General features: G+C 43.4%; 1 protein-coding gene across 2 annotated transcripts in view; it reads right to left on the reverse strand.

The window, feature by feature from the left end:
* khdrbs2 (KH domain containing, RNA binding, signal transduction associated 2) overlaps positions 1-26,252 on the reverse strand; it is a 344,899-nt gene that overhangs the window by 91,881 nt on the left and 226,766 nt on the right. The window lies entirely within an intron of this gene.

Below are 26,252 nucleotides of genomic sequence, written 5' to 3' on the forward strand. Positions count from 1 at the left end.
TTATGCCTTGAAATTCATTAAAAAAAACAGGGTCGACTTATCCAAAGGGAAACACAATTTTCCGTAGAATTTGGGTAATGGCACAGTGCACAGTGCTTTTATTTAAAACAGTCAATCAAAATCAGTGTTCAAAGTAAACAGTGCAGTGATTCAAAAGAACTCTTCATTAAATAAATAATCCGTAAAGCAAACGTGGAGGTTTAAAAATCAATAAAATAGAAAAACAATCCTTTAAAAACTGGGCCTAACACCCAGGCTGCCACACAGCTGCCTGCGAGCGCTCGTTCGTTCGCTCGCCCACTTGCACCGTCTCTTTCTCTCTCTCTCCTGCTTTCTCCAGCCCCCTCCGTCTTTCTTTCTCTTCCTTGTTTTTTTTTTTTTTACTCCGTATTTCCTTCCTCTCTAATTGACTTCTCTTTAAATGCAGAGAGGACATAGCAGCTGCAGCACATTAGCCACAGGAACAATCGCAGATGTGGGCACTAGGTGAGAAACGCCCACACCGCACATCGCCCTGCGGCTCGCTAAGTAGCGAGCGCGGTGATTATTTATTTAAAAACTAAAACGGCCTTTGCCAAGAGAGCCGTGGACCCATAACACCACATAAGCCTTTGTTGGAATTTCAAGCATCGGCTGGCTGGTGTACGCGGTTTATGAACAGACTAGGCTGACCCGCCTTTTAAGGCGACCGACTTTTAAGTTGACCACTTCTTAAGGCAATTCAATATGTAGATCAATTTGATATTTTATACAAACTCATTAATTTGGTTATATTGCATTTGAGCGGTATTACTTTAATACTGTCCTGTGGTGGGTTGGCACCCTGCCCAGGATTGGCTCCTGCCTTGTGCCCTGTGTTGGCTGGGATTGGCTCCAGCGGACCCCCGTGACCCTGTATTCGGGTTCAGCGGGTTAGGAAATGGATGGATGGATGGATTACTTTAATACTCGTAGTTTCTGTTATTTTTGTGATGAAATTTAAACTTTTTTTCTATATTGAGGTCGCCCAATTGAACGCCCCTGATATTTACTACGCGGTACTCCATCAACATTAATTATTTCCAGAGACATAATTTTGCCTATTTTTAAAAGCAAGGGAACGATGGGAGCACCAGAACTCTGCTCACATCATGTCGCTTCGTACCGCAAGCTGCAAGTAGTAAGTCTGTGATAAGCGGAATACCGCTGCGATTTCCACTCACGGGACGGAAGGACAATCCTGACCGCTTTTATATAGTAAGAGAGAAGAAGAAGATATCGCACAGTCTGGAGTAGAAAATCATCTTTTACCTGGAAAAACGAAACTACAAATCACATCGCATTGCAAAATGGACGGGGCGTGTGTGAAACTCCGCGCCTGCGTAGCACTCACGGGACGGAAGGACAATCCCGACCGCTTTTATATAGAAGGATATGAGCTGCGCCTTCGTCGGCGAACAAAAATCGCACATCAGCTGCCGAAAGATCTAGAAGAAAAGGGCAGTTCCTTTCATAAATTTTATTATCAAGCAAAGACAAATCAGTAACATTGGTCACGAGGATGAAACGCCAATGGTATTGGTGAGAAGATCATACTTATTAAGACAACGGGCCATGAAAAAACCCAAGTTTTACCCTCAACTTAAAAAATACACTCGACCTATCTGCGAGATTGACTAATACGCGAGTATCTACGGTAATCAGAATTAGGATTTTGAAACACAATTAAACCATTTAACTTTTTGTATTGTGATCAAATGTTTTATTGTTGAATCAAATAGATTGTTCTCTTCAAACTTGTTGTAATGAATCCATGAAAATCAAAAATTAACAATCAAAATCAGTAATAAAACAGCCCACCATTGCCGGAAAACAGCCATGAAAAAGAAATCCATAAAGGATATAAAGCCATTGATGCCAGCGCAGACTGGGAGGAGAGTCAAGGCAGACACAGCCAGGCCTAAAGTAGAAAAGACACGCAAGGAGATAAAGAAAATCGAAATAAAGACTGGGAACGCAACGCTGACCACCGGCTAACCTGCTAACCACAGCAGACAGCCACTCTTGGAGGGAGATGACCCGTTAATTCATCGACTAATAATTTCCGTTTCCTATTCTTTTTTTGAGATTTTTTGAATTTTCGTACTTCCATTATTTCTGACCTGCTGTGCATGTGTACCGCACCAACGTTTTTGAATTCTTTACGACGTTCTAATTTGTCATCTACTCTTTTTCCCTTTATTTCCGGCCCCGGCTGTGGTTAAATGTCTTTCTCACGGGATGCATAACGCTGCTGGCATTGTGAGGGGATGGTGGGCTGAACACACGCTAAGGAGATGCAGTCAGATCAGCTGCTGGCGAGCTGCGTGTTCTGCTGGTCGTGCTGCGGGTCGATCATTTCAAAGCCTGTACAGCAGCGGTCCTTTTGTCTCGCGGGACATCAAAGTGTCTTCCGAGAAGATCACGCCTCGTCTCCCTTCCAAGAGTTTTTTTTATAATAGAGAGATGTACGTTAAAGAACCATTAACAACAAATCAAATCAAATGAATAATATATTGAACAATTATTATGAAAAACTAAAGTTGAATAAATCAGACTCTGCAGCTGGATGAATAAAAAAGTACCACCAAGTTAGCAGAAATAGCTCAAAAGTTGACAGAAATCTACTTTTTGTACCTCATACTTGTATGCAAAATTTGGTTGATCGAAGTGAAAGCGTACTCAGGTTAACACTCACAGAGACAGATACAATTCTAAAAATGGTATTTTTGGACTCAGGGAGGTCTAAAACATCGAGATTCATCAAGATCCATCCATCCATTATCCAACCCACTATATCCTAATTACAGGGTCACGGGGGTCTGCTGGAGCCAATCCCGGCCAACACAGGGCACAAGGCAGCAAACAAACCCCGCAGTCATCAAGATCTCGAAATGGAATTTTTGAAGGATTCCAATACTTTCCTTACACTTCGTATATGACAAAGCCAGGGAGGTCTAAAATGTCGAGATTCATCAAAATCTCAACATCGAATCTTCGATTGATTACAGTGTTTCCCCAATACTCCATATACAAGAAAGTAAAATGAATGAAACCTGAAAAAGTTTCTGTGGATGGACAGACATGTGCCTCACCTAACCAGTCCAATCAATGAAGGTGGACTCTAAGCAAGGTGTAGAAACATCTCGACATCGATAAATAGAATGGGATGCACCTGAGCTAAAGTTCAAGTGTCACAGCCCAGGGTCGGAAAACTTCTGTCAATGTGAGGTTTGAGTTTTTATTTTACTATATGAATATAGTATATAGGTCTGCAGCAGTCTCCTCTCACTAAGAATAAAGAAATTGCTTTTTATTTTAAATTGGTGTTTTTGTCTCCCGTTGTTTTTTTTTACGACTTCAGCGTCCACAACACACACCAGGGACAAGTTAAGATCACCAATGCACCTGACCTGCATGGCTTTGGACTGGAAACCCACGCAGATACGGGGAGAACATGCAAACTCCACGCAGGGAGGACCCGGGAAGCGAACCCAGATGGGTCTCCTAACTGCGAGGCAGCAGCGCTACCCACTGTGCCACCGTGGAGGGTGTGAATGCTTTTTTTGACAAAACGTGCAGAAATGAATAAAGTCCTGTTTCCGTTAAGTCATTTTGGGGTATTGAGTGTCGCTTTTAATGATTTTAGTCCAAAGCTGCAAACTAACAAAATATCAAAAATGTGAAGGAGCCCCCCGACTTTCTGAAGGTACTGTGTGTAGTGACAGAAAATGCACGGCTTATACCTGACCCACTCTCTCTTACTGAGATGATCTACCGAGACGTTACTTCAGATTTATAAATTACCAGCTGTCCCCTAGTAGTGAAACAGGACAAACTTTAAAAACCAATAAAAAATATGTAATCATTTGTATTGAGAAGAATTTACATTGATAGCTTTCATATCCGAGGGTCTCTTGATTGGCAATATTTTTGGTTTTACTAACAGGGTGAGACTGTAGCTGTGATCTCTTTGCCAAAAATGTAAAAAGTTGGCAAGGTGTCTCTGGCCAAGCGGAAGGTAGGAATGCTCTAACGTCAAATGTTGGCACCGTATCTGATTATGTTCAGCGTCCATCACGTGGGGAGAAGAGCACATGGCCGTGATATCCCTGCTAATGAGCAGCTACCTTCTAAAACACACGTAGCTCTGATCTCTCTCTCTCAACAAAGTCAAACGTTACACCGTAACAGTCTCTAGATGATAACGGCTGCTGAACAAACAGGCATCACTAGCTCAGCAGAGGCAAGGTGCGCTCCAACACGTGGCGAGAGGTAGAGCGACTCAAATGGAGGCTGGAGTGTGAATGAGGAAGGCCCCGTCCCCCCGCCTTTGGCCCGCTGCATCTCTCTCAGATTCGTGCGAATACATCACTCACTCTTGCAACCGAACTCTGATTCTTAGCGCGATGAGAGAAGTCGCAAAATCAACCGGAATGTTCAAGCAAATTAGGGTAAAAAACCCGATCTAAATCCGTTAAGTAGTCCGCTCGTGAAAAGCGGGCAGACATACAGACAGACTTTGGATTTGATACATATAGAGATTATTGTACATAACTGCCCTACAAGTTATTTTTTGTCATGTTGGCATTGGAGTAGAATACCACTGGAATGTTAGTTTTCTGTCAAAAGCAAAAAGTCCTCCTCAAAAGCACAGAAATGCTCACCTACAAGAGATCCCGCTGTAAGTAATAAGAAAAAAACACGCAAATAAACCGTCACCCGCTTTAAAGCTCCCAGGAATTGACAGCACTGTTGCTAAAGGACTTTGTTAAATGGTGCGACTCAAACCACCTACAACTGAACAGCAGCAAAACCAAGGAGCTGGTGGTGGATTTTAGGAGGCCCAGGCCCCTCATGGACCCCGTGATCGTCAGAGGTGACTGTGCAGAGGGTACAGACCTGTAAATATCTGGGAGTGCAGCTGGATGATCAACTGGACTGGACTGTCAATACTGACGCTCTGTGCAAGAGAGGACAGAGTCGACTATACTTCATTAGAAGGCTGGCATCCTTCAACATCTGCAATAAGATGCTGCAGATGTTCTATCAGACAGTTGTGGCGAGCGCCCTCTTCTACGCGGTGGTGTGCTGGGGAGGCAGCATAAAGAAGAGGGACGCCTCACAACTGGACAAACTGGTGAGGAAGGAAGACTATTGTAGGCACAGTGCTGGACAGTTTGACATCCGTGGCAGAGCGACAGGCGCTGAGCAGACTCCTGTCCATCATGGAGAATCCACTGCATCCACTGAACAGGATCATCTCTATCTATCTATCTATCTATCTATCTATCTATCTATCTATCTATCTATCTATCTATCTATCTATCTATCTAATCCTGCCTACTACATTATCTATCTATCTATCTATCTATCTATCTATCTATCTATCTAATCCTGCCTACTACACTATCTATCTATCTATCTATCTATCTATCTAATCCTGCCTACTACACTATCTATCTATCTATCTATCTATCTATCTATCTATCTATCTATCTATCTATCTATCTATCTATCTAATCCTGCCTACTACACTATCTATCTATCTATCTATCTATCTATCTATCTATCTATCTATCTATCTATCTATCTATCTATCTATCTATCTATCTATCTATCAGTGCCTTGTCTGTCTGTCTGTCTGTCTGAAGCGCAGGTCCTTTTTTCCACACTGAACACCTCGTGTCAGGATGAAGCAGGCCAAGTACGTCACTTCACAGCCGTGTGCCATCTCTTGTACTGAACAGCTGGATGCAGACGGCTGCCACTGGCCAGTCATGCTGTGGTGGTCATTGAAATATCATTTGCCATCTGCCAAGTTAGATGAAGGGAGCATACCTGCTGTCTTCGCTGTCACTCTACTACTCCCGTTTGTTTTTATTTTGTTTTACAGGGGCTTCAGGAAGTATTGAGACCCCTGCACATTCAGCACTCTTTATTCTGCTGTTAATTTAATCCTAAATGGATACATTTGCTGCTCTGTATTTGTAAAATGTTTATTTTTATACTGTATTGAGGATTACTTGTGCTCTGCTCTGTGTATTGTATTGTATTGACCCCCCTTTTGTTTTTGACACCCACTGCATGCCAAACCTACCTGCAAAGGGGTCTCTCTTTGAACTGCCTATGCCAAGGTTTCTTCGATTTTTTTTTGGGAGTTTTTCCTTGTCTTCTTAGAAAGTCAGGGCAGGGCCTGTTAAAGCCCATTGCGACACTTCTTGTGTGATTTTGGGCTCTACAACAATAAATTGTACTGTACTGCATTTGTGATTTGTGCCCAACAAGCCACACTCAACAACCCATAATGCAAAACTAAGAACGTGTTTTCTGAACAGTTTCGCATATTTATTATAAATCCAAACCTGAAATCACTCATTCGGTCAACTCAGGGTGTTACTTCCAGATTCCTCAACATCGCAGGCCAGTCAGACGTCTTTGGTAGAAATGATGATGTGTCACCTTCAGATTCCTAAGCGGCACGTACCACAGACATTTGGCGCAGTCGGACTGACGAGAGTCACAAACAGCCCAGGTTTGGCATGTTACAGACTTCGAAGAGTTACGTTCCACCACCAACAACAACAACATTTATTTATATAGCACATTTTCATACAAGTAATGTAGCTCAAAGTGTTTAAACCAGAAAGTTTAACGTGCATCACCGGTGAAGTGATTTTAGGAATTATTAAAGGATAACTTTGGTGTTTTCAAGTCCACAAATAAGGTACTGTAAATATGCATTTGCTGTGTGAAATTGTGTTCTGCAGTTAATAATAATAATAATTATAATAATTCTTTACACCTGTGGTGGGCTGGCGCTCTGTCCGGGGTTTGTTTCCTGCCTTGCACCCTGTGTTGTCTGGGATTGGCTCCAGCGGACCCCCGTGCCCTGTAGTTAAGATATAGCGGGTTGGATAATGGATGGATGGATGGATGGATAATTCTTTACACTTATCTACACTTATCTTTTCTCACTACTCAAAGTGCTTGACATAGTGAGTGTGGGCCACTTCAACCACCGCTAATGTGCCGCACCCACCCGGGTGATGTGACGGCGGCCATTTTGTGTCAGTACACTCAGCACATGTGAACTGTCAGGAGGTGAGATACCCAAGCAGAGACAGAGGCAGACTGACCAGGCCGTGGTGGGCAATTTGGCCAGGACATCGGGATATACAATGCTGTTTATGAAGAACGCCCAGGAATCTTTAACAACCACAGAGAAACATAATAATATTAATAACTAGGGGGCTCTGCCCCCTGCTCACTTCGCTCGCCCATCTCCAGGTTTGTTTTGGTTCTTCATTTCACCAAAGACAATTTCTTGTATTAGGAATTTGTTTGTTTTCACATACCCCTTGGGGTCAGAGCACAGGGTCAGCCATTGTACAGCACCCCTGGAGCAATTGAAGGTTAAGTGTCTTGCTCAAGGGCCCAGCAGAGTAGGATCTCTTTTAGCAGTGACGGGGATTCGAACCAGCAACCTTCGGGATACCAGCGCAGATCCTTAGCCTCAGAGCCAGCACTCCAGATGAACAATTTTAAGAGATTGTTATTTTCATGGGAATTGTTACATATGCATTATGTTCACTTTTACTTTAAAATCTTAGTAAAAACAATATTTGGAATTAACGTTTCTTCAAGATCGCATTGAATTTTGATTCCGTGTTTGGACTAACATCGTGACAACACAACGTATAACTGCCCATGAGTGAATATCGTTTCTTTCTCAATAATAAATAAAACAACTTTTTCGAATGTTTGTCCGTGCTCTTTCATCTTCACTTTGTCGTATAAAATGAACGTATAAAATTACTGATAAAATTTATAAGAGCTGAGAGGGCAGGAAGTGTGTCTGACAAAAGCATCCACATGACTGAGAGGTCAGATGACCGCGGCCTTGTTTGAAAATAGTTGGCGTGACTTGAAAGAATCTCACGTTAAACGTCTCCATCTCACGGGCCTTCATACCTCGACAACGTTTTTTGAATCTTTTAATTCTCGCTGGCAACACAAATTAGACGATTTACAAGTCTCCGACCTAAAGTTTAAATCCGAACAATACATTCGATCTCTTTTCGCTGTTCTGTCATTTCATTGAGTAATAATTTCCGTTTGTTTGCGCTAATGTGATCTTTCCTATCCTTTTGCTGAGATTTTCGAATTTTCGTACTTCCATTATCTCTAACCTGCTCAGCATGTGTACCGCGCCAACGTTTTTGAATTCTTTACGACGTTCTACTTTGTCACTGACTCTTTGTCGTTTATTTCCAGCCCCGGGTGTGGACTCGTCTTACGGGACGTGTAAGTGTCTTTCCGAGAAAATCACATCTCATCTCCTTCCAAGATTTTTTTTTTTATAAAAGAAAGATAATAATAATATATTTTATTTATAGGCGCCTTTCAAGGACACCTTACAAAGCACATCAGTATCAACAGTCCATCAATCCATTTTCCAACCCGCTGAGTCCAAACACAGGGTCACCTGGAGCCAATCCCAGCTAACACAGGGCAGGAACCAATCCCAGGCAGGGTGCCAACCTACCGCAGGACACACACACACCAAGGCCAATTTAGGATCGCCAATGTACCTAACCTGCATGTCTTTGGACTGTGGGAGGAAACCCACGCAGACACGGGGAGAACATGCAAACTCCACACAGGGAGGACCCGGGAAGCGAACCCAGATGAGTCTCCTAACTGTGAGGCAGCAGCGCTACCCACTGCGCCAACGTGCCGCCCCAATATCAACAGTCAGAACATAAAATGAATACAATTTTACAATAAAACTAGAAGAAACACAATAATACAATTGAATTTAAATTAATCAGCTAAAATTATCAGACAGAATAAGGCAGCTTCAAAAGATATGCTTTAAGATGAGATTTAAAGGTAGAAAGAGAATCGATATTACGAATGTCTTGTGTTAGAGGGTCCCAGAGGCGAGGGGCCGCTCGACTGAAAGCTCTAAACCCAATGGTAGTCAAGCAAGCAGGAGGGATAAGAAGATTGACAGAGGAAGAAGATCTAAGGATATGAGAAGGAATGGAGATGTGAAGAAGATCAGAAAGATAAGGATCTGCCCGATTATGGAGGGTCTTGTAAGTAATAAGCAGAATCTTAAAATCAATGCGATATTTAACAGGGAGCCAGTGAAGCTGATGAAGGACTGGAGTAACGTTTTCAATGGAAGGGGTTCTGGTAAACGATACGAGTAACAGCAGCATTCTGAACCTACTGAAGTTTGGAAAGGAGTTTGTGAGGAAGACCACAAAGGACAGAATTACAATAATCAATAGGAGAGCATGAACAACAATGGCAGTGCTGGGAGCTGAAAGAGACGAAAACAGCTGATATTACGTAGATGGAAATGTGCCGACCAAGTGACATTATTAATATGTGCCTCGAATTTTAAGGTACTATCGAGAATAACACCTAAGCTGTTAACCTGGGAGAAAGAAGAGATAAGAGAATTAGTTGCATTGCTTCGGTGTGCCTCGAGAGGAGTTGTGGTATTGAATGAGGAAGTCGGGAGTGGCAGAGAAGTATGTAAGAGTTGTACAGGATATGAAGTGTGACCACGGTGAGGTCTGTTGTAGGAGTGACGGAGGTGGGATTACATCAGGGATCGGCTCTGAGCCCTTTCTTATTTGTAATGGTGATGGACAGGTTGACAGATGAGATGAGACAGAAGTCCCCGTGGACTGTGATGTTTGCTGATGACATTGTGATCTGTAGTGAGAGTAGGGAGCAGGTTGAGGAGACCCTGGAGAGGTGGAGATATGAGAGGAGTGAAGGTCAGTATGACCACCAAGACAGAATACATGTGTGTAAATGAGAGGGAGGTCAGTGGAGTGGTGAGGATGCAGGGAGTAGAGTTGGCGAAGGTGGATGAGTTTAAATACTTGGGAACAACAGTACAGAGTAACGGGGAGTGTGGAAGAGAAGTGAAGAAGAGAGTGCAGGCAGGGTGGGATGGGTGGAGAAGAGTGTCAGGAGTGAGTTGAGACAGACAGGTACCAGCAAGAGTGACAGGGAAGGCCTACAGGATGGTAGTGAGACCAGCTGTGTTATGTGGGCTGGAGACGGTGGCACTGGAGACAGAGCTGAAGGTGGCAGAGATAAAGATGTTAAGATTTGCAATGGGCGTGACGAGGATGGACAGGATTAGAAATGAGGATATTAGAGGGTCAGCTCAGGTTGGACGGTTGGGAGACAAAGTCAGAGAGACAAGATTGTGTTGGTTTAGACATGTGCAGAGGAGAGATGAGGGGTATAATGAGAGAAGGGTGCTAAGGATAGAGGTCTCAGGCAAGAGGAAAAGAGGAAGGCCTAAGAGAAGGTTTATGGATGTGGTGAGAGAGGACATGAAGATATGGAACAAGATGATCCGTTGTGGCGACCCCGAAACAAGAACAGCTGAAAGAAGAAGCAGCAGCAGCAGACAGCCATGATTTAACTTCTTGCAGGCAGTCAGCGAGGGAAGAAGGTGGAAGAATGGAATCAGGCTTGGTAGGCACACAGAGCTGGGTGTCGTCAGCATAACAGTGAAAATGAAGCATAAGAAAGATTAGAAATTTGACAAATGAGACAAGACCATTGTTGAGGACCCAAACAGCTGGACTAGAGCAAGGGGGTGCCCATCTAACATCTGGCTGGACCGCGTGTCTGCCTGGGGGGTTGGCAGCCGGGGTCCCGAGCTCTTTTGTCATGAGCTGTGTGTGGCAATGTGCGGTACTAGTGCCTGCTCCCTGACCTGACCTGTTCTTATGACACCGCTCCCTCCATCAGTGTGCTCTCGTCGGCTAATCACTCCTTAATGTTGAATCGTTTGTAACGCTGACCTCACTTTAATATTTTTTTTGCTAACCCGACCAGCACCCGTGAATCCTAAACAAGCCACCAAAGCCGTCACGTTCGTTCTCTTGTCCCCCGCCCTCCATTACTCATGCGAAGTGTAACCGAGCTCATCAGAGAAGTAAATCTTTGCGGTTGCTCTGTTAATAAAGAGCTGAGGTTTTCATTTATGGGCGCTCATAATATTTTGAATGAGACCAAATGTAATGGAATCCTAAGAACATAAACCTGCCTCATTTACGTGAAATATTGCTTCAGGTTTTTTTTTTTGCTTTCTCTGGCTAGGAGCTTAAAAGGTCGCGACTTGACAGAATGTATGCTCTCAAATAAAAATCTGGCACGTCCACATATAAAAAGCGGCAACGTCCCCGCCGCTCTCCTTGACAAAAACTCACGCACAGTATTTAAATGAATGTGACACTTTTCATAACTATTACATGAGAACGGCAGGAGACGGAACATCCTGCTGAATATTTCATTTTATTACAGTTCATCACCTTACATCTCAGGCGGCTCGTACTTCAAACAGAACCCTTTATCTGTTGTGCATATGCAAAAAAAAAAAAAAAATGAGGGGCAGGGGATGTGGTAGCCACCAAACATGGGGCCAGTGCCTTAAAGATTCTGCCACATCTCACAAAAGTAAGGAAGCCATCAGCTGTAGCGTGAAAATTTCAGAACTCTGTCATTATAGGGGCAAGGCGGGGGATTTTCTCTCCTTTTCAAATTTTCTTCCTCTTTTTGTGTGATTGGCCACCTGTGACTCGTGTGCACATACGGGACGGTGTAAGGGCTCTGCTGATTGTAATTCCCCTGCCATTCCAGAGGTTGGCATTGTGCCCTAAAGCCTTTACTCTTTACCCTCTGCAGACCTGGGGCCTCATGTATAAACGGTGCGTACGCATCAACGCAGTGCTGCTGTTCCTGTGTGGTTTCGCTTTCTTTTTTAGAACCACATTCCTGACGCGGCTTTACAAATACACTCAAATCAACCGCATATCGTTTATTAGTTTAAGGCATCTGATTGTAATTAACCTGTGACAATGTAATGGTCCACAGAAAAGTCAAACTATTCTAAATACCATAACTGCTTTAGTGTTGTTGCTTTCACTGCACCTTCTCCTTCTTTCAGCTGCTCCCGTTAGTAGTTGCCACAATGGATCTTTTTTTTTCCATTCTATTCTCACTGCACCTCTCGGAGTATTTATATCACTGTATCTGTATAGCAGCTGAGCGGAAAGAGAATTCGGGATACAGCATCAAGCACATGCTTCCTCAGCTATGCACACAGTCTATTTGAACTGCCCTCATACGTTTCAAAGCCTTTCCTGTATGGACCTCGCGGTTCACAAACAGTTTCATCCCAAGAGCAATAAACGCACTCAATCAGTCCAACAAGTGCTCCTTGTAAGTACAATCATCTCACTGTAAACTTTCACTACAGTATCGCACAACCTGAGCCACTTTATGAAGTGCGCATTTACATATGATGACGATATCATATTTAAGATGAAATGCAGCAAAATATGTCGATTATATTATACAGATAAAACTTTAACTTTATTTAAATAATCTGTATTGTTAAACATGTGAGGATACGGCGCCCCCGTTCCCAGATTGTTCCTGCCTTGCGCTGTATTCTCATGGGGCTGGCGTGACCCTGGATGGATAGATGGATAGAATAATTAAACACGTACTACGAAGATATTTCAATGTTCCTTAAAAGTTTTGAAGAATCGCCGTTCTCAGCTTACAGATGGCTTGACATCCATTACTGAGCTGATTGTGTGGCGATTGGGTATTTGGAGAAAGAAAAGGAAGGACAGGAATTGGAGGTTAGTACGTTTGAGAGAGACAGTACTGTTGCAATAAATGAAATTATTTCATCGAAGGTCGCGCACGGCGCAGCAAGTATCTTGCGTGAGGCAGGAACAATCACTGCGACACCGTGTTCCCATGTTTAATAACGTGCGTTAACTCCAATCCTCATGAAAATGATATCACGTTTACATCTCAGTATTTTAACTATTCAGAGAGCTGTAATATCACGGATGTAATGGATTCTGTGTCCTGTTGGAGGAAGAGAAAGCGCGTTTAAGAAGATATAGACATAGAAGATCAAATACAATACAAAGCTTTTAACGTGCTACTTTAGTTACAATGGGATTTGACAAACTAGTAAATGATACGATTTTAAGATGAAGTTTATGATGTTCTACTTTAATGACAAAATAAACTACGTGATTAAAGTGGAAATGTCGAGATTGAAGTTGACATTTCATACTTTTTTCCCCCTGTGTACCTATTTTCTTTTTCTCTGTACCCTAATAAGCTTTCATATGACACTCAGACGGTGGGCTACGACTCGCCTTTTCACGTTGACTTTGATATCTGACAACTTCTTTTTTATTTCCGGCACTGTGCGACTTTGTGAACTTGAGCTTTCGAGTTTCTCCAACACTCTATGTCACTCGATCAACTTCCTTTTGTTGTTTAAAGCAACAAATAGTTTGTTTTTCTTTGCCTCCACTTGGTATTCACTGAAATTCTTCTATTTCCCCCCCGTGCTTTTGCCATTGCCTTTTCATAGAACGCTGAGCTTAAGGGCGATTTATATTGATTTGCATATTCAAAGAGGTGTAATTCTGGGAGGAGTTTGGGGAGGGACAGCAGGCGCGTGCACGTGTGTTACTTTTCACTCTGACCAGGATTTATGGAGCGGAAGAACGTGGAAGTGGGAGAACGAGCAGATTTGTGCATCAGGATTTTTTTGTGCATAAGCACATTCCGACTTTTGTCCATACGCCATGTTTTAGTGTGAATTCTTCGCACGATGTTATGTATGACGTCCCTGATGACTGACAGCTGTAACACCAGTGACATCACTTCCGGGGTGTCCACCCACTTGGACCCGCCTCTTCCTGCTGGAAGGACTCAAAGCAGGAAGATCTGCTAACTTAATAATAATAAAAATATTAATTCTTTCCATTTATATAGCGCTTTTCTCACTGCTCGCTAGTGAGTGGGGAGCCACTTCAACCACTATCATTGTGCTGCGTTCCCCTGGATGATGTGATGGCAGACATTTTTGTGGGATGTGAGGCATTTTGACAAAGGCTACACATTAAGGAATACAAAAGGGGAAAGTCGAGTAATAGAGAACTCCGCCAAGACAAAACAGTCGCATGGCGCAAAGCACACCCTTTCTATAGGCAAAACACTCCGCGCTAGCATTCCACATTATTACCCACAATGAAGACAGCCGTATAGAGTAGGGGTGTCCAGCTCTGGTCCTGGTGGGCCGCAGTGGCTGCAGGTTTTCATTCTAACCATCTTCTTAATCAGTGAGCCATTTTTGCTACAAATTAACTTGTTTTGCCTTTGTTTTAATTGACGTGGCCCAGACCCCCTTAGTTGTTTGCAGCCAAACAATAATGAGACACAAAACAAGACGTCACACCACCAGCTAACCTGAAAATAAAGAAAGGTGAAGGTCTCGGCCATGTTGGGCTGCTCAGGTCACCAAAACATTTTCACGGTGGTCTTAGAAAAAAACAGAAAATCAGCAGTGTGCTGTGGTGAATGGGAGCAGCAACAAGTCCTGATATTCAATAACGGCTTAATTAACAGCAAGAATTGGATTCTCATTAAGGAACTGGTTGGAGTGAAATTGGCTGGAGTTTGATGTTCCAGTTTAGCTGGTCATCTCGTTTCTGCTTGGCTGCCATTTAATGAAGAAACAAACCAATTCAGAAGACTGAATCCTTAAAAACAGAGCTATTGAAATGAAGGGAAAAACGAGTTAATTAGCAATGAAAACGGCTCGCTGATTAGGAAAAGGGTTGGAATGAAAACCTGCAGCCACTGCGGCCCTCCAGGACCAGAGTTGGACACCTCTAGTATAGAGAGACCATGTCCGTTAACTGTGACATAATTAGCTGAGGAACACTGGCATGTGCAATAAAACAACATTTACTGTGCACTTCATTGGAGTCGCTAAAATTCCAACACTAAAACAGCCTGCATGGGACTTCTGGATGGTTGAAAGTTGACGCAACATTAAGCCGATTTCCACCGCCAAGCTCTCGTGTTTTAAAGACCCCGACTCTTATGTAAGGAATGGCTTATGCGCATTTTTGAGCAAAAGCAAGTTAGTTACATAAGGCCCCCTTGGAGATCGGTGTTGTCAAAACGAAAGCAAAGTCTGAAAGCGGGCGAACGAGAGCACCAAGTAAAAGAAACCAAAACGAGACGGCAAAATCAAAGTCGAAATTTGAAAGGCAAAGATCTAAAACCGGGAGATCAAAGTAACTCGATTTAAAAATTACAACGCGCTGAAGTGTCTTTATGGTCCTTAAATTTGTGTAGAGAACTGCGTCAGTGGATCAATCAATGATTCAAGATTCTTTATTTGTCACATACACGGTTATACAAGTAGTGAAACGTGCCAGACAGACAGATGTGAAAGTCACTATATGATAGATAGATAGACAGATAGATAGATAGAAAGGCACTATATGATAGATAGATAGATAGATAGATAGATAGATAGATAGATAGATAGATAGATAGATAGATAGATAGATAGATATGAAGGGAACTATATGATAGATAGATAGATAGATAGATAGATAGATAGATAGATAGATAGAAAGGCACTATATGATAGATAGATAGATAGATAGATAGATAGATAGATAGATAGATAGATAGATAGATAGATAGATAGATAGATAGATAGATAGATAGATAGATAGAAAGGCACTATATGATAGATAGATAGATAGATAGATAGATAGATAGATAGATAGATAGATAGATAGATAGATAGATAGATAGATAGATAGATAGATAGGCACTATATGATTATATGATAGATAGATAGATTGATGCCTATGGATGCCCCTTACCAGCCCCTGCAGGTTTATTTACTGCCCACCACCACTTCAGCTCCTTGCCTTGCCACACAGACCTTATCTGCTGTCATGCAGTAAATGGTAAGCAAGTGTAACCAACAGAGCGAGTTGTTGTGACTCACCAAAGCTGATGTCTACTGATCTGACGTCACTTCAGTGTCCAGACACAATATGAAAGGTCTCAGTGTGGTCGTGCAGCTTTGTTAGCTCCATTGTGATTTTATTCATTTTTGCTGGTGGGTTTTAATCTTCTTTCATCTTGAGCAGAACCTGCTTCACTTCTTTTTGTCCCTGTTGTGCTGAAAGGCCTCGGAGTGATTTCTTGTGCGAATGCCTCAATCTCTTCATTAAAGCTGGTCCTCGTGTAAAACGTCTTATCCAGATGAAAAGGGCCCGAGATTGTTTATTGGCAAATTGAAAAAAATGAAACAATAATGATGCAATTAAATGAAGAACATTTGTGAGTCAAAGGTGATGTGTAGTGAGTGTGACGAGAAGTGGCAGCGCAGCACTCTCGAGGTTCTTCTCCGCTCGTCCACATTCTGGTGTCCAGTGCTGTGGGCTGCCAGCTGGACTTTTTTTTTTACCTTTTCAGGGCAGATCCAACTGAATGGGACGGTAAGAGAAACGCTTTAAGAGTCGCTTAATTTGCTTAACGACAGGGTCCCACATTCACTCCTGGGGTTCCACTGTGGCTGCGGGTTTTCATTCCAGTCACATCTGCTTTTCTTAATGACCTGCTTTGTAAGATGAGGCTGACTACTTGTGTACTGGACCCCATCCCCAGCACACTACTTAAATCCTGCCTTCATGCCATAATCCCGACTATTACAATAATAATAAGCTCATCCCTTGACACTGGTTTTGTGACGCTCACTTTTAAAATCGCTTCTGTAGCCCCAGTGTTAAAAGAGTCTGGTCCTGATTTCCCACTTACCTTTTCTGTCAAAAGTTCTTGAGCGTGTTGTAGCTTCCCAACTACTTAACTTCTAATAATTTGATGGAACCCTTTCAGTCTGCTTTCAGAGCACAGCACAGCACAACACAACACAGCAGTGAAACTGCTCTGCTACGGGTAACCAAACATCTGCTTATGGCTTATGGACAAACCAGCATATTAATTCTGTTAGACCTCAGGGCGGCATTTGACACTCGGGTCAGGCATGACATTCTACTGTCCAGAATGGAGAACATGCTGGGTATCTCTGGCACTGCCCTCCAGTGGGTTCAAGTCCTATCTGACTGACAGGCAAGAGTTTGTTAGTCTTGGTAACAGCAGGTCCAGCACAGCGCCAGTCACACAAGGAGCTCCACAGGACTCTGTCCTCGGCCCTCTTGTCTTCTGTATTTATATGCTTCCCCTTGGCCATATTATTCATAGCTTTGGACTGAGTTATCATTTTTATGCAGACGATACTCACCTCTATTTCAATGTTAAAAGTGAGACTTCATCAGAGCTTTCTCAGCTCACAGCTTGCCTCAGTGAAATTAAAACCTGGATGGAGCAGAACTCTTTAAAATGAAACTGCAACAAAACTGAAATTGGGACTAAAGTGCAACTTAATAAAATGAGCTCCTTCCAGTCCATCTTGGCGGTGATCTCATCAGACCTGCCTCTACTGTAAAGAATCTCGGTGTCATTTTTGATTCCTCCCTCTCTTATTCCACTCACATAAATCACATTAAGAAACTCTCTTACTTTCACCTCCATAACATATCCCGTGTTCGCGCCTTCCTCTCCTTTTCTAATGCTGAGAAACTTGTCCCTGCTTTTATCACATCCCACATCGATTATTGTAATTCCCTACTATGGCAGGTGCCCCTTCTACTCTTATATCACAGCTCCAGCTTATTCAAAACTCGGCTGCAAGAGTCCTGACACAAACCAGCAGCAGCGAGCACATCACACCCATCCTGCTCCACGTTCACTGGCTCCCTGTGTCTTACAGAATCGAATATAAAATCCTACTAATAACCTACAAAGCCTTAAATAACCTCACGCCAAACTACATCAGTGACCTTCTCCATCACGATGTGCCTGTCCGCCCACTAAGGTCCTCCAATTCTGGCCATCTTGTTGTGCCCCACACTAATCTACACTCCAGGGGTGACAGCAGGGCCTTCAGCTGTATAGCGAGTGTCCAGACTCTGGAATGACATCCTGAAATTAATTAAATCAGCCGACTCCATGAATTCTTTTAAAAAACAACATACAACTCATCTGTTCAGGAAGACTTTTAGCTCGACTTGACTTTATTAGCCTTCTCTCAGTTTACCTCCATGTCAAGATGTCGTGTGTGAGTGTGTGTGTGTGTGTGTGTGTGTGTGTGTGTGTGCTGGACCATCAATTCTGTTGTCTGTTAGGCTTGTTCTCTGAATTTACTATCTTACTCTTCTTTATTTCTTTATTTTCTTTGTACTATGTTATATACTGTATACTCTGCCATTCGTTCTTATATTCTGTAAAGGGCCTTGAGCATGGGAAAGGCGCTATATAAATAAAATGTAGTATTATTATTATTAGTTTTGCCGTTTTTTATGGTTCAGTCGTACATCTAAATTAATTAATTGTTTAATTCATCTTATTCTCCTCTTCTTTGGCGTGTCCTTGTATAGTAACGTGTGTCCCACTGCTGTCACCTGTCACATCTTCCAGTCTGGGCCACTTCTGAGTAACGCTGGCAGGGTGACAGGGTATAAACGCGTGTGCACCTTTTTTAATGCCATCCTACTCGCGTGCTCATTTTTCAGACAGTTAACGGTTAATTCACGGTTAATATGTTGTCACTTTTCCCTGAAGTAATTCAATTCCACGTCGTTTGAAAAGCCGCGTCTTTGCATTTCATTACAAGATAACCGAGTGCAGATGGCAGTTATGGATGTTAAGTGTCAGCCTCATAAATCAGTCGAGCGCAGCGTGGAATCCGTACCAGTAAACTGGAAGAACTTGGGTGTCATTCGATTTGGGACATCTGCTGATATCCATAAGAATTCCTGAAAATTCTAAAAGTGCATTAAGAAAAAAAAAAAAAACACAAAATGCCCTCAACCCTGTCAGACTTTTGAAACATCTCACTTGATTTAACAGTCTGTGGCCATCTTTGACCAGGAGCTACAGCTCAGCTGGAAGCATCGAGCAGAGGACAAGGCGCTTTCATGGGCCTGCACTGGCCACCTGAGCTCCCACTGAGGTGACGCCACCTCCTCAACCTCCAACAAGCCTCCCAAGGCAGACGGACCTGTCACTTACGATGAAGCCAATCAGCCATGAATTTCAAATTCGCGGTCAGGGGTCGCTTTGATAACAGTAAGATAATTCTCCCAATTTCCTTGCAGTTGCAATGGGACCCCAGCCTGAAGATTCATTTTGAGGATCTGTGCCTCTCTGAACAAATCGACACGATGGTGAATATACGAGGCGCTGTGGATGGAGAGAATGACGTGCTGGTTGTGATGGGCAGCAGAAAAGCACATAAATTATGATGTCTATACTCACGAGGGGCTAGGAGTCTCCATACGGCCACATTCAGTTTGCTAGTCTGCCTTTACATACACCAAAAAAATAAGTGTCCAAATATTAGCCCACATCCTCCTGGTCACCATTACAGAAGCCGAATAATCTGGAGAGCAGTGCAAACTACACAGAGACAAGGCCAGATGTCCAGCGCCCCTTTCCAATTAAATTTAGTATCCATTCATCCATCGATCTTCTGACGCCTATTGGGGTCCAAGTCACAGAGCAGCAGTCTAAGTTAAGATGACCCAAACATCCCTTTTCCCTCTCAGCTCCTCCGGGGGGGACACCAAGCTGTTCCCAGGCTCGTCTGTGGCAAGCATTACCACCCTGGGCCGCCAAAGGGGGCACAATCAGCAACTCTCATATCTCCTTTATCAACCCACAGCTCGGAGAAGACGCCCACTGAGGGCAACTGACCCCGCCCCTTTGGGTCCGAGAGGGAGCTATGAAAGATGTGCGTCTCATTGGAGGAGATGACCACATAATGGAGCTCCGACCCTGTGGCCGGACCACTCACCGGAGCCTAACATTCGGAAGCCAACGGCTAAACTTGGTTTTGTTAACCCTCGTATGATATTCTCAGTTCTTTTTTGCTTTGTAAGTAAACAGGGTGGCACCACAACATTTCCTTTTCGAGTCTTGACCTTAATCTCTGTCAAAGCCAGATCAAGACCCCCCACAGGCCCTGGAGTAATTTAGCAAGTTGATCATACTTTCAACAATACTGAGCATGTGAATGCTGGGTTGTTTAATGCAGCACAGTATTTCTCCCTCTTGTTTACAGAGTGACCCCGTAAGTTATTTCAGTGTTATAAGACTCGTAAAAGCTGAGTTAATGCTTGCGATGCGCCATCTGTTGGAATGACAAGTGCAATGCATATGCCTCTGTGATGTGTCATTTAGTATGGGATTCATAAAAGCAGAGCTGATGTTTGTGCTGTGCCATCTGTTGGAATGACAAGTGCAATGCATATGCCTCTGTGATGTGTCATTTAGTATGGGATTCATAAAAGCAGAGCTAATGTTTGTGCTGCGCCATCTGTTGGAATGACAAGTGCAATGCATATGCCTCTGTGATGTGTCATTTAGTATGGGATTCATAAAAGCAGAGCTAATGTTTGTGCTGCGCCATCTGTTGGAATGACAAGTGCAATGCATATGTCCCCATTATATGCCATTTCCTATAAGAAGAGGTCCACCTGTTCAGGCCCGGCCAGTACTTGGATGGGAAAGAGCAATCAGGAAAAACTTAGGTTTCTGTTAGAAGAGGCGTTGGGGAAGCAAGCAGAGGGTGCTTACCCTTTAGTATGAAGTGGGTCCCAATGCTCCAGTGCAGTGGCAGGGGCACTATATTGTAAAAATGGCACAGTCCTTTAGATAAGACATATAATCGAGGTCCTGACTCTCTATGGTCATGAAAGATCCCTGGGCATCCTTCGTAAAAAGCTGAGTGTATCCTGATGTCCAGGCTAAATTGCCCTCCATGGCGTAGTCATTCTGGCTCCTTAATCATCCTCTCCTCACTTTACCACCTAACAGCTAATGTGTAGTGAGTGCACTGGTGCAAAATGGCTGCCATTGCATCATCCAGGTTGATGCTACACATTAGTGGGAGTTGAAGTGGCTCCTTACTCACAACGAAAAAAAAAAGTGCTCTGAGTAGTGAGAAAAGCACTATATATATATGTAAAGATTTATGAGATTTGTAAAAGCATTATATATATTTGTGATGCACCATCTGTTGGAATGATAGACACATAGCAATGCAAATGCTTCTGTTATATGCAATTTGGTATGGGACTTATAAAAGTAGTGTTAATGGTATTCATGCACCACCTGTTGGAACAACAAAAGCAATGCATTTTATTACTAAAATATTTGTGATGCATCATCTGTTGGAAGGGTAGATACACAGCATTGCATATGCCTCTGCTATATGCCATTTGGTATGGGATTTGTAAAAGCAGTGTTAAGGTCTGTCATTCACCATCTGTTGGAATGACAAGCACAGTGGATTTTATTACTACAAACATTTGTGATGCACCATCTTTTGAAATGATCTGTTATGCCTCTGTTACAAGCCATTTGGTATGACATTTGTAAAAGCGGTGTGTTAATGTTTGTCATGTGCCATCTATTGGAGCTACAAACACAGTGTATATTACTAGAAACATTTTTGATGCGCCATCTTTTTGAATGACAGGCACAGAGCAATGCATACGTCTCTGTATTACGCCATTTAGTTTGGGATTTGCTGTGTGTTAATGTTTGTCATGCGCCATTTGTTAGAATGAAAAGTGCAATGCATGTGTCTGTCATTTGCCATTTGGTATGGCATTCATAAAAGCAATGTTAGTATTGGTAATGTGCCATCTGTTGGAATGACAAATGTAATGTATTTTATTACCACAAATATTTGTGATGCACCATCTGTTGGAATGACAGAGACATAGCAACCAGGCAGACAAATACTATAGAGACACCGTCACTTGTCCTTAATAATTCATTACATTTATATACCACTTTTCTTAGTACTCAAAGCGCTATCCACACATGGAGGAACCGGGAAGCAAACCCACAATCTTCCACAGTCTCCTTACTACAAAGCAGCAGCACTACCACTGCGCCACCTGTGAGGACCTCTTATGAAGTTGGCTGCCACCATCTCTGTATGCCAGTCACAGGCATATCAGAACGGAGCTTCTGGGTGAAGCATTTGTTTTGTCTGAACAGAATTAAATCATTTGATTCAGAAAACAATATACGCCATATCTGGGTCACAGGGCAGCATTCTGAGCAGAAATGACCCAGACATCCCTTTTCCCCGCCAACTCATCTGGAGGGGGTATATGCCAAGGTGTTCCCAGGCTTGCTGAGAGACAGAATCCCTCCAGCATGTCCCGGGTCTGCCCCCATGTCTTGACGTGCCCGAAAGACACCCCACCAGACAGACGTCCAGGAGGCATCCCAATTAGAGGCCCGAACCACCTCAGCTGGTTTCTTTAAAATGGCTCCCAAAAATCTATGCTTCTCCGCCCGATCTCTACAGCTGAGCCCAGACGCCCTGTGTAGGAAACGTCCCATAAGAAGCTTTTAGAGATGGCACAAACGAACCAATGATGTCATGCCATTACAGCTCAATCCAATTTACCGTACAAAAAAGCGTATTCTGAAATTTCAGACTCTTGTTAAACAGCAGCGTATACCGGTGCCATGGTGATCATTTTTTTATTTCAAAAGGCTCGGCCTTCGTCAATTTACAATGCTGACGTTGACAGGCTCTTCCTCTGGCAGCTGATGGCTTAAAAGACGTGGTAGCCGTGGACTTCACTGCTCTCAGCCCGCCGTTATTGGAAGAAACATCTGAACGGAATTGCAACACGGCGGCTTTGTTCTACTGATTTCATTAATTTGAAGCTCCCTCACTCAGCCTGCCTGGCTCCACAGCTTTGTACCTCCTGGCATCGTCTACGCATCCTCATCTTCCAGCTTCATTTCGGATACACAGAGAGAGAGAGAGAGACATGCCTGAGGAAGATGAGCCGAGCCGAGCCGAGCCAAGCGTGTCCCTTTTGTGCTCCTTGGGGACTGCGCTCTCCAGTCATGCCCGGGAGTGCATTGAATTAATGGGAATATAAAAACAATAGAATACATCGCTAGGCTTAAAAAAATAAATACAGCAAACCTCCCATCAGGCCCCCCGGCACTCATTTTTAACATGAATGGGTGGTAAAAAAAAATCACAAAAGACGGAGATCTTGCCCATTTGCTAGGCCTTATTGTATATGAAGTCTTTTATATTATGTGTGCAGTTCACCTAAAGATTCTGCTTGACTCGATGACAGCAAGTGAAGGGCTTTCTTTAGGATCGAAGGACTCGCTAGCAGAGCGGCTCTCTTGTTTCCTGTCCAGACGCCTGCCACTAAAATCACACCGCTTACCCAGGACATGTTGGCTTTGCGATAGACTGATGACCCACACTGCCTTGCACTCTTTGCTGTGGTCCTGACCAGGATTATATTTTTTAATTGGGATGAGCAGACTCTGAACACAGATAAAGAAACAAGAAACTGGCACTGGGTACCTGCCAAGCTGGCATGCCCAACAGAGGCCAGGAGAGCATAGAGCTGAGAACTTGGGAGATGTCACAGGGTGAGGGTGACGGATCTCATGGCTGCCTACGTCTGTAACTTCTGAGAGTGCAAGAGACCCCGAGAAATGTAAAGTGGGGTATATTGAATATTAAATAGGGTGTCAGAGGTCCATGACACCCCATTGGAGGGGCTGCTCATCCAAAGATGGAAAGGGAGATCTGGAGAAGAATCAAAGCAAAGTGGAGAGCATTCAGACTTGACCCGACTCCACATAATGAGAAATGTTTGATTGCCGTAACGTAACTTGCATGAACTGTCACACCTCATGGCGAGTTAAGGCGGGTTCGAGTTCTGTGACATTTTTGGGTGCTGTGGAGACCTGACCTTAAACCTCTTATTGTAATGCTGGACAGGATTCATCAAGCTGCACCTGCTCTGTTCACATTTTAATGAAACCTGTTGTCACACATCCACGTCCAAGAGCCACCATCCAGCCTCATCTGCGGTAAGCGCTACCACTGCGGGACACCAGGGGGGCACAATCACTAACTGTCATGCCAGTCTCGGAGAAGATGCCCACTGAGGGCAAGTGACCACACCCCTTCAGGTCCGGGAGCTATAAAAGTGGGACGCTCCCGAAAGGTGCCGCCTCATTCAGGAGATGAGCTAACCGTGTTATGGAGCTCGGACCCCGTGACTGGACGGCTCTCCAGAGCCAGCGCCTATAAACATGTTAACCCTTTGTGCTATTCCTCGCCTTTTATTTTCAGTTCTTTTTTTTTTTACTTTGCAGGTAAACGGGGTGGCCCGGCTGGCAGCGCAATACATCTTTTCAAGTTCTGTCCTTAACCTCGTCAAGGCTAGATGAAGACCCCCACAGGCTGACTGGCTTTGCTCCTCAACAGAAATTAGATTTTACTTTCAACAATGCAGAGCACAGCGTGTCAACACCGGATTGTTAAATGCAGTGTCGTATTTCTCCATCTTGTTTATGGAGCAAGATTCAGTCACTTCATCAACTGTCCCCTTTAGTCATTTCAGCAGCACGGGATTTATAAAAGCAGCATTAATGCACCATCTGTTGAAATGACAAGTGCAATGCACATGTCTCTGTTATATGCCATTTGGTATGGGATTACTAAAAGCAGTGCTAATGTTTGTGATGTGCCATCTGTTGGAATGACAAGTGCAATACATACTGTATGTCTCTGTTATATGCCATTTGGTATGGGAATAGTAAAATCAGTGCTAATACAGGGTGAGTCAAAGTTATGTTAACATTTGAATGGCAGAAACAATTTATTCACAAAACAAACTTCATATGTGCAAGATGATTTACAGGAATGTCTCAGCCTGTTCGCCATCATGTTTGTCCACAAAAATTGTATTTAAGTCTATACATAGCAGTACCATTAGTGTTAACATAATTTTGACTTGCCCTGTATTTACGACGTTGGAGTGACAAGTGCTATGCAACTGTCATATGCAAATATCTCTAATATATGACATTTGGTATGAGAAGAGGTCATCCCCCTGAAGCTAAATATGTTCAGGCCTGGCAAGTTCTTGGATAGGACACCATCTAGGAAAAGCTTGGGTTGCTGCTGAAAGAGGTGTTTGTGAGGCCAGCAGGGGGTGCTTACCCTGTGGTCTGAATGTGGATCCCAATGCCCTCAGTGCAGTGATGGGGACACTGCACTGTAAAAATTGGGCCGTTCTTTAGATAAGATGTAAAACTGAGGTCTTGACTCTCAGTGGTCATAAAAGATCCCTGGGCATCCCTCATACAGCATAAGGTGTACTTGTATGCTGGTGTCCTGGATAAATTGCCCACCACAGCCTAGTCATTCTGGCCCCCTAATCATCCCCTGTCTCTAATTGTCTCAATGCATTTTATTATAACCTCTGTTTGTGATGTGCCATCTGTTGGAATGAGAAATGCAATGCCTATGTCTCTGTTATATGCCATTTGGTATGGGATTTGTAAAAGCAGTGTGAAAAAGTTTGTCATGCACCATCTGTTGGAACAACAAACACAACGCATTTTATTACTACCTCCATTTGTGATGCACCATCTGTTGGAATGACAGAGACATAGCAAGCAGACAGACACATACTGTAGAGACACAGACACTCATCCTCATCCATTGAATGGAGCTTCTGGGTGAAGCATTTGCTTTTTTCAAACAGAATGAAATCATTTTATTCAAAAAACAATGGAGAGATTGGTTTTTTTTTTTTTCCCTCTTTGTGCACATTGCCTGTGCGTCTAAAGCTGACGAGACTGCTAATGAGATGATTAAATTGAATATTGATAGCACTACACTGACTGCTCAAGCTAATTATGAACTAAATGCGGGGCGGCAGGGAGAAGTGATCCGGTTTAATCTGGACAAAGCCAACGGACAGATGTGTTTACCAGCCATTGCCCTCGCAAAGGAATTCGAAACGTACTCCAGGTTGACATGAACTGGCATGGAGTAAAGAAAAACAATGTGGCCCTGTGCCCTGAGAGGCAGGCAGTGCTTTGGAGAAGCTGGCACAGATTGTTTATTTTTTGTGCATTCTCGTCTGCTGGGTCTTCCTGCGTGACTCGTTCAGACTGGCAAGTCAAGCCATCTATAAAAGATAAAGGGAAAGAGGCAGCTGTGAACGTGCGTTCATTTTGAGAAATATCCTGTCCTTATGTATACCTGACACCGTGGACGTCTGTGCTTTGCTCCCTTGGCTCCTGAAGTGTACGTGTGTGTAGCTGTGTGCGCACAAACTTCAAATTACAGCTTGGCCGCTTTGACGGGAACGCTTTGAGTCCGCCCGAAAGAGGTCGTGCTGACTCAGCCTATTTCT

This window comes from Polypterus senegalus, chromosome 16 (assembly GCF_016835505.1).
Source record: "Polypterus senegalus isolate Bchr_013 chromosome 16, ASM1683550v1, whole genome shotgun sequence".
Taxonomy (NCBI): Eukaryota; Metazoa; Chordata; class Cladistia; order Polypteriformes; family Polypteridae; genus Polypterus; species Polypterus senegalus.